This window comes from Teleopsis dalmanni, chromosome 1 (genome assembly GCF_002237135.1).
Source record: "Teleopsis dalmanni isolate 2A chromosome 1, ASM223713v2, whole genome shotgun sequence".
In the NCBI taxonomy this organism is placed as follows: domain Eukaryota; kingdom Metazoa; phylum Arthropoda; class Insecta; order Diptera; family Diopsidae; genus Teleopsis; species Teleopsis dalmanni.
In genome coordinates this window covers 9,690,440-9,699,177 of record NC_051846.1, presented here as the reverse complement: position 1 = coordinate 9,699,177, position 8,738 = coordinate 9,690,440, and the positions used below count along the sequence as shown (strand labels likewise).

Sequence of the window (8,738 nt, the reverse complement as noted above, 5' to 3'; positions counted from 1 at the left end):
GCCACTGAAACAAATATTTAAATCTGGTGTTATGTTTTATTATTTAAAAGTGACCCGACAGTAAAATCACTATAGGTCTTATACCTTCACACCTCATACCAATGACGTGGCTGGTTTCTTTTTTCTGTTTAAAATCTGCTCATTTGCGTACAAATATCTGTATATTGTTATTCTTTTCCGCTTAAGTGAATTAATTTTGTAAATATTTAATTGGATTTCAACAATTGTTTACACGATACTTGCACTGTATCTAGTTTATTTAGATATCTTAAACGTATTTTTAAGACACCTCACCTAGCGAATTCATCTGTCTAGCATTCGCCTATCATAATTGTGCCTTACAATCATGTATGTGTATCAGCTGGTGATTGATACTAACAAATCTTTTGTAGCAAAATTCTTGATAGTTTCAGATATAAACCAAAATCAAAAAGAAATTTTTTTTAACGTATATGAATATTTCAATATGTAAAGTGGTTCTAAATTTCAGGACCCAAATTGGCTCATCATGAAACTCATCCCTGCCACTTTTCAGTAAATACAATTCTGCTCGTTAGTGCATATATTTTATGCAAATTCTGGTAAACAAATAAAAACTATTTTAATTGGATTTGTGATACGAAGTTTACACATCTAGAAACTCATTTCTTTATTACTAAAACTGCATCCTTTCATGCTGGCACATGTACTATACACACAAGTAAATTCCTACCAGCAGTTCTATTAGGCAACACACATATGTATGTAGAACGAGGAAAGGCAGGCTCCAGTCAATATGCAACAGCACGAGTCGCGTTGAACTTGATGTTTGCTGCATAGCAAACTGTAATGCAACTGCACATGACTTGCATCAGCTGCAATGCCGCAGTTGCCACCAACGGCAATGCAATTCTAATTAGTGCAAGATTAACAAATGAAACTGAAATTAAAAGTGCTACTCGTCCTTGCAATTAAATGCGAAATGAATGCACTGAAAAAAACGCAACTCCTCTTATTCATACTGAGCACCTCATATACAAATCTAGCACATTCCGGTAAAAATGATTAAAATTGCGTTGAAAGGAAGAGTGAATTAAATTCAATGAATTTGAAAAGTATGAATTAGAACATAAAATGTATCTCATTAATTTTCATTGAAATTAAAGATACTCGTACTTGCAATATCTGAAATACGATAATTTTCATTTCATATGTAAATGCATACGCACAATATTTTCAATTCATTCATTTACATTTGACCGATTTTTAGTCAAGGAATTTTATCTTTATTCATGTGATTCATATGATTCATATGATTCATGGGATTCATTAAATTCAGAAAAGTCGGAAAATTCATGCTAAATTGCTTCTATTAGATTTTATTTATATTTTTTATTTTATTTATTTATTTTTATTTTTTGCATTATTTTTATTAGAAAGTTTATTCATGCAATTTTGCTATTTACAGAAATTTATTCTCGCATTTAATTTTATTTTATTTGTGCTATTTTCTTTTCATTTCACATAAATATTTATTTATTTACTTAGCAACTTTCAATTCCTTTTATAAGTGGAAAGTAGTGAAACTAAGTTATCCTTAATTTGAAATATCAGCACACTAAACTCCGCACATAAAACTTTTCAGAACTTTTTCACATAATTTTTCCCATCAACAAATAAAAATTCAAATGAAATGAAGTAAATTTCAAAAAACTTTGCCATTTTTGCTAATACAGAAAATAGGAAAAAAACTCAAAATGATAAAACTTTTCAATTTATTCAATGAAGTATACTTTTTTCTATACTTTAGTGTTCCTTTGAATATGTATCTGGAAAAATTATGCAAACTAGAAAATTTAAACTTTTTTAATGTTTGCGGTCGTTTACAATTGTCAGCAGTCATCAAATACAGGGTGATAATAATGTATATCTGCTTGAACACATTCATTTGTTACTTTAACTTTAAGGAAGTTTAGACCCCAGATGAAGACTATAAAAAAAATAGACTATACGCATAAAAAAGGATGTTGTGTGGGAAAGTAAATGCTGCTTAGAAAAATTTTTGTTACAATGGAAACTTAAAAATCTTCCTTTCATACAGTTTACAGTTTGACACATAAAGTAAAATTAGTGAGTAAGATCAAAGATATTTGTAGCCTTGCTATATCCCAAAGTCGCATCTCACTCCCTTGATTGTTTCAGTAGCTATAGATGTTTTTATTGCACACAATGTCACCATATATTTTGTCTCTTCTTTTATTTCATGCACTCTGGAGCGTCTGCTGTGTAGATTTAGATTAGATTAAATTGTAAGACAGATTGGGAAATTGTCACCATTTCACTGCATCCTTTGAGGATTATTGTGACACACCCACTTTAGTGCCATAGACGAGTAGCAGTTAAGAACGCCATTATATCCTTTGAAAGGCAGTGGATAAGTACCAAAGTCTAAGTCTGGCGAGACTATCACAGTCACACAAGATGTGTTCTGGTGTTTCTTCTTCTTCATAACAAAGTCTGCAGCTATAATCACTAATAATACCTAAGTTCGATAGATGTTTTTTAACTCCGTAATACCCAGTAAGAAAACCTGTGACAAGTCGGATGCTACTTCTGTTTAGCATAAGTAGCTCCCTAATTCTGGCTTTTGATCGTTACAGTATGGATTCTTTAGCTTGTCTGCGGGCAATTATATTATCCCAATCTGTCTGATGTGCTCTTTCCAGCCACTCATTAATTTAAAATTTAAAAAAGCTCTAGATGTGTAACTGCCCCGCTCTTTCGAGAACTTGACAAAAATACTTGAAGGCTGTCAGGTTTATAGGGCTGGAGCTCATACCTGAGGTTTCTGTTAAAATCCTAATAAAAATCGCTAATAACACACATATCCTAAGTGATGTACATATCGCTAAAATGGTCCACGCGTGGTCAGCATAACCTAACCTTTTAATACATGCGATGTTTATTTCTACAATATAGATATATTTTAAAATACATTAGTTTAATTTCCATTCTTCCATTCTATAATAATCTGATTATCAAAAATTACAAGAATTTTTGATAATCAGATTATTATAGAATGGAAGAATGGAAATTAAACTAATGTATTTTAAAATATATCTATATTGTAGAAATAAACATCGCATGTATTAAAAGGTTAGGTTATGCTGACCACGCGTGGACCATTTTAGCGATATGTACATCACTTAGGATATGTGTGTTATTAGCGATTTTTATTAGGATTTTAACAGAAACCTCAGGTATGAGCTCCAGCCCTATAAACCTGACAGCCTTCAAGTATTTTTGTCAAGTTCTCGAAAGAGCGGGGCAGTTACACATCTAGAGCTTTTTTAAATTTTAAATTAATGAGTGGCTGGAAAGAGCACATCAGACAGATTGGATAAATAATGCCCGCAGACAAGCTAAAGATTCATACTGTTACCGATCCAAAGCAGAATTATGGAGTACTTATCAAACAGAAGTAGCATCGACTTTCACAGGTTTTTTCTGTGTTTTACGGAGTTAAAAACATCTATCGAACTTAGGTATTATTAGTGATTATAGCTGCAGACTTTGATGGGGAAGAAGAAAACACCAGAACACATCTGTGTACGTGATTCTCCCAGACTTTAGCTTTGGTACTTTATCCACTGCTTCAAAGGATATTGATGGCGTTCTTGAGTGCTATCGGTCATGGCACTAAAGTGGTTGGTCACAAATCCTCAAAGGATGCAGTGAACGGTGACAATTTCCCAATTGTCTTACAATTAATCTAATCTAAATCTACACAGCAGAGCTCCAGATGCATGAAAAAAAGAAAAAAATATATCGGTGACATTGTGTGCATAAAAACATCTAACTACTGAAACACTCAAGGGAGTGAGAGCGACTTTGTGATATAGCAAGGCTACCGAATATCTGATCTACTCACTAATTACTTTATGTTCAAACTGAAACTGATGAAAGGAAGATTAGTTTCCATTGTAACAAAAATTTTTCTAAGCAGCATTACTTTCCCAACATGCATCCTTTTTTATGCGTAAGTCTATTTTTTTTATAGTCTTCATCTGGGGTCTAAACTTCCTTAAAGTTAAAGTAACAAATGAATGTGTTCAAGCAGATATACATTATTATCACCCTGTATTTGATGACTGCTGACAATTGTAAACGACCGCAAACATTAAAAAAGTTTAAATTTTCTAGTTTGCATAATTTTTCCAGATACATATTCAAAGGAACACTAAAGTATAGAAAAAAGTATACTTTAATACATGCGATGTTTATTTCTACAATATAGATATATTTTAAAATACATTAGTTTAATTTCCATTCTTCCATTCTATAATAATCTGATTATCAAAAATTCTTGTAATTTTTGATAATCAGATTATTATTATTTTTGACATTCTGAACATTAGCTTACAGGTTACAGTGATTTTGATGACCACAGATTTTAGTTTTCAAGCCAATATATATAAAATTAATTCTTTATGACGGTTAGTTAAAATCTTGCCAGCGTGTGCTTGGTATATACTTTGCGATGATGGACCTTCACCAGAAAAAGTAACTAATATTGGCTGGTGAATCCGTAAAACAGAAAATTGTCCATAAAGTTGTTTTGAAAGACAGTAAAGTGAAGTTGCGTAAGATAGTTGACACCTTAAAGATATCAAAATGTAATCTATTTCTTATTTTTCATAAAAATTTTAACATGCGTAAATTATTTTTAAAGTAGCTAAATCGTTTTCACAGCCCGGGTTTAAAACAATAACGCCTCCAAGGAGGTGGCTTTGCCTGGAAGTGTTCAAAGAAGTTTCAGTACACACTGAAATCATATAGATTCTCAGCTGATTGAAGAGCAGTTGAAAGCGATCGAAATACCAACATTCTCATAGCAAGGTAATATCATATATATTCTGTTCAGCGATAATCTGGAGAAAGATAAATCGTTGAGAAAGATACCGAATTTTTCGTTGGATTAGAGAATTATTGGAGTGTAAAAATTAAGAAACAAAAATGGGGTTACTCCATTAAAAAAAGAAAGTGATGTTTCACCAAGATAGTGTACTATATCATAAAACCTTTGGTAAGTTGATTAAATTACACTTTGAATTGCTTTCATACTCGTAATCTATTTATATGGCCCAAAGCAACTACTGACTTTTTACAGACGTTAAGACAATATTTCATGGAAGCGAAGTATTGTATATGTATGTATATATTTTAGCTTATTACATTTATTTAAAAATTAAAATAATAATAGTTATTAATTAACACTTAATTAATTCATACATTTTTCTTATTTAAAATTTCAGTCTATTAAAAATAAACTATTGTATTTAAGAGTTTACTATAATATATCTGAATTTTTCTAAAACCTTCAGTTACCTACTAACTGAAGCATTGTCACTATCATATAATAAAAATATGTATTTATATATTATTGTATATTATAAAAATATAATATATAAAGTTCAAATAATTTAATTATTTTTATAATATTATTACAATAATTTACGTCCCATTTTGCTATCATCATCTACAGTTAAACTAAAATGATCTGTAGTAGGTTACACACAATACGATGTTTGTTATAAAGGGGGTTGAAATCGTTATATATATACATTGAAAACGGTTGAAAGCAAATATAATTCTCATGGACTTATTCGTTGTTCAAATTTATAATGAAATAGAAAAGTGCATAGTTAGACTTTGGTTTTATCTATGTCGTTGAGTAAGTCTTTCATCTTTTACTGAAAGTTTCCGCAGGAGGGCCAAAGTTCATAGTCTACATTAAGACTGAAAAGTTTTCGGAAATTCTCATTTAAAATTCGCGCGCTGTATATTTTTAGATATTTTAAGTTTATGTAGTTTGGCAGCACTGTCCTTAATTACTATGCCAAAAATGAGCGCGATCTGTCAGACAGTTCGTTTACGGCAGCTGTTGAAACCAGTTCACCTCAGTAGTGCGTTGCGAAATGTCTTCGACGGTCGTACGACCGTACTGAAAGGCTTTGTACCACTCATAAACTTGAGTTTTCGATAAAACTGATTCCCCATAAGCCTTTTGTAGCATTCGCAACGATTCTGCACACGAAATTTCGTTCGAAACACAAAATTTGATGCAAACTCTTTGTTCAATATTTTTTTCCATTGTTTTTTTCGCAACGCACTACTGAGGTGAACTGGTTTCAACAGCTGCCGTAAACGAACTGTCTGACAGATCGCGCTCATTTTTGGCATAGTAATTAAGGACAGTGCTGCCAAACTACATAAACTTAAAATATCGAAAAATATACAGCGCGCGAATTTTAAATGAGAATTTCCGAAAACTTTTCGGTCTTAATGTATATCCGAGGCTAATAATTTTTTGAAGTGCCTGATCGTATGATTGGGCCAAAATTAATTTATTCAAAACTAAGAAAAGTAGATATGTAGCACTTTGGTGTGTGGTTTTTACTTCGAAGCGTCGGAATTCATTTCAGGTTTTTGCAAAGCGTACAATGAGGGAGTGATTACTCTTTCACACGATAAGCAATATGCTGCACTCTAAAATAGTATGACTTCTTCAGATATAGCTTTCAAAAATAAAAGGAGAAGTCATTGCTAATTGATATTTTATAGCTATTTATTTTAATTTTGAGTTTTACGATTATGTAAATCGACACTATAAACACAGCTTTCAGTTAAAGGGATATTACTAACAATTGTCGCAAAAATATTTACAGTGACCAATTACAGAAAATTGTATAATGCATAGATATTTCTTAGCTACATATTGCAAAATTAGAAGAATGCGTCATTACTTTCACCAGAATTCCACTAAGCACGACTTCAACGTTAAGTTAGTTTTCTTAAACCTATTAAGATTTAAATATGATAAATAAAATTATTAACATAATAGAAACAACTAGATATGATCAAAAATATATTCGGTTTCGAATATTAAAAACCGAATACAATTTATTAAAAATAAAATAGTGACTTATAAAATGTATTTATTTATATACAGAGAATACTAAAAACAACAACAACACATATATATAATCGTAGAAAGAAGAGCAAAATCAGTCAACTTCCAGTTTATTTGGACTTTCAGTTTGCTTCAAAGGTGGTTGAATATGAAGTTAGGAGAAAATATAATTCTCATCGGCTTTCTAGTTGCGTTTGTTTAAAACTGCTATGAAAAGTGTCTGCAGTTACTCTGGTTTCTCTTCAGTTGTCGAATAAATCTTTCGCCTTTTACTAAAGATTTCCGTGGAGAGGAACAATTTAATGAGTCTAAATAAAATTTTTTGTTGTGCCTAACCGAAAAGTGGGGCCAAAATGAATACATTCAATGTTTATTTAATAAAACCAAATTGTTAGCTGTTGTATCTGGAATGTTAAATGAAAGATTGAAATCAATAAGCAACGATCACTTAATGCTTTACAAAGTTCTGTTGCCAACTAAGCTCTTTGTTAGAATATACCTGTGCAGTATAAAAATATTGTTAAGTAATACTATGCTTATATTAGTATAAAAAACAATTATTAGGTGTATAATTAGATAAGTTAAAGCTGGATTTGGTTTAAATAAAAAAAAGAAAATTATGTTTAATAAACTACAACTTGTTTTTTTCAGTTCAGTTAACGAATCCAAAATTAATTAATCCAGATTAATTAAAAAGGTAAAACGATGTCTTAGTGATATAGTATGTTGTCTTCGTATTATGCCAACATATATCACTCTTCTGCATATTATAAAAGTGTTACTGGATACACACTTGCACCAAATAATCTATAGTACTCTAAATAAACCAAATTTTGGATTAATATTTAATATAGCTGTCGTATTTAACTTAATGACTGTTTATTAATTTATTTTGAGATATTGACAATATTATATATATGAATGCGTAATCCTCATGACACTATACTATAGTCCCTACTTCCTAGTCTCGTAATACGATAGCAAGTTTTCCCACTTTTGTAATTATATTTTTAAAAGATACAGTATTTCGTTATACCTTGGAACATATCTCAGTATTATCTTTATCTCAGTATCAGCTTGGTTTAACTTCACTTATTCTGTAAGAATCATTGACGCTGAATCATTGAGTATATTTATGTACTATATAAAGAATTAGTTGAATTTAGTACTTTAAAGTGTTCAAGCATTTTATCATTAGAGCATTTCGAATAAACTTAATTTAGAACGTACACTTTAAATCAATAAACATTCACGAGAGTCTTGATATAATAGAGCATTTTGAATATAAAAATGGTCAATGCTTCGATCATTAAATCTGTGGGTAACACTCTCACACATATTCTCTTTCATAGTATAAAAATGTACAATTTGTGATTAAATTTGATTTTGTACATAATTACAAAACATAGAAGAGTTTAAATATCTGTTGTTTTTAACTAGAATATCGCATCAGTCATTAGAGCCAATATTCCGAAGCAAGCTTATTCACACTGCTCACACGTGTGTTAATTTTCAGTAGCTGCTCAGCTCATTTTGTTGTTGTGCTAATGTTTGTTGTCTTCAAACTCTCTTCCGACCCTCTTACACAAAAAGATTAGAGAAATCCTCTTACGTTTGCACTCAAAACAATATACACATATAAATCGAAAAGGAAAGGATAAAATTCCTCTTTTTCAGCATGGTTAGTTTACTTGAAAGGTGGTGAAATGCGTGTAAAGAAGAAAATATAATTCTCATCGACTTTCTAGTTGCGTTTGTTTAAAACTGCGATGAAAAGTGTTTGCAG

At 30.8% G+C, this 8,738-nt stretch overlaps 1 non-coding gene across 1 annotated transcript; it reads left to right on the top strand.

Moving 5' to 3' along the window:
• Positions 1-7,178: 7,178 nt before the first annotated feature.
• LOC119673581 lies at positions 7,179-7,294 on the top strand. The gene has a single exon (XR_005252099.1). It is a non-coding gene; the product is annotated as a U5 spliceosomal RNA (small nuclear RNA).
• The last annotated feature ends 1,444 nt before the right edge of the window (positions 7,295-8,738 follow it).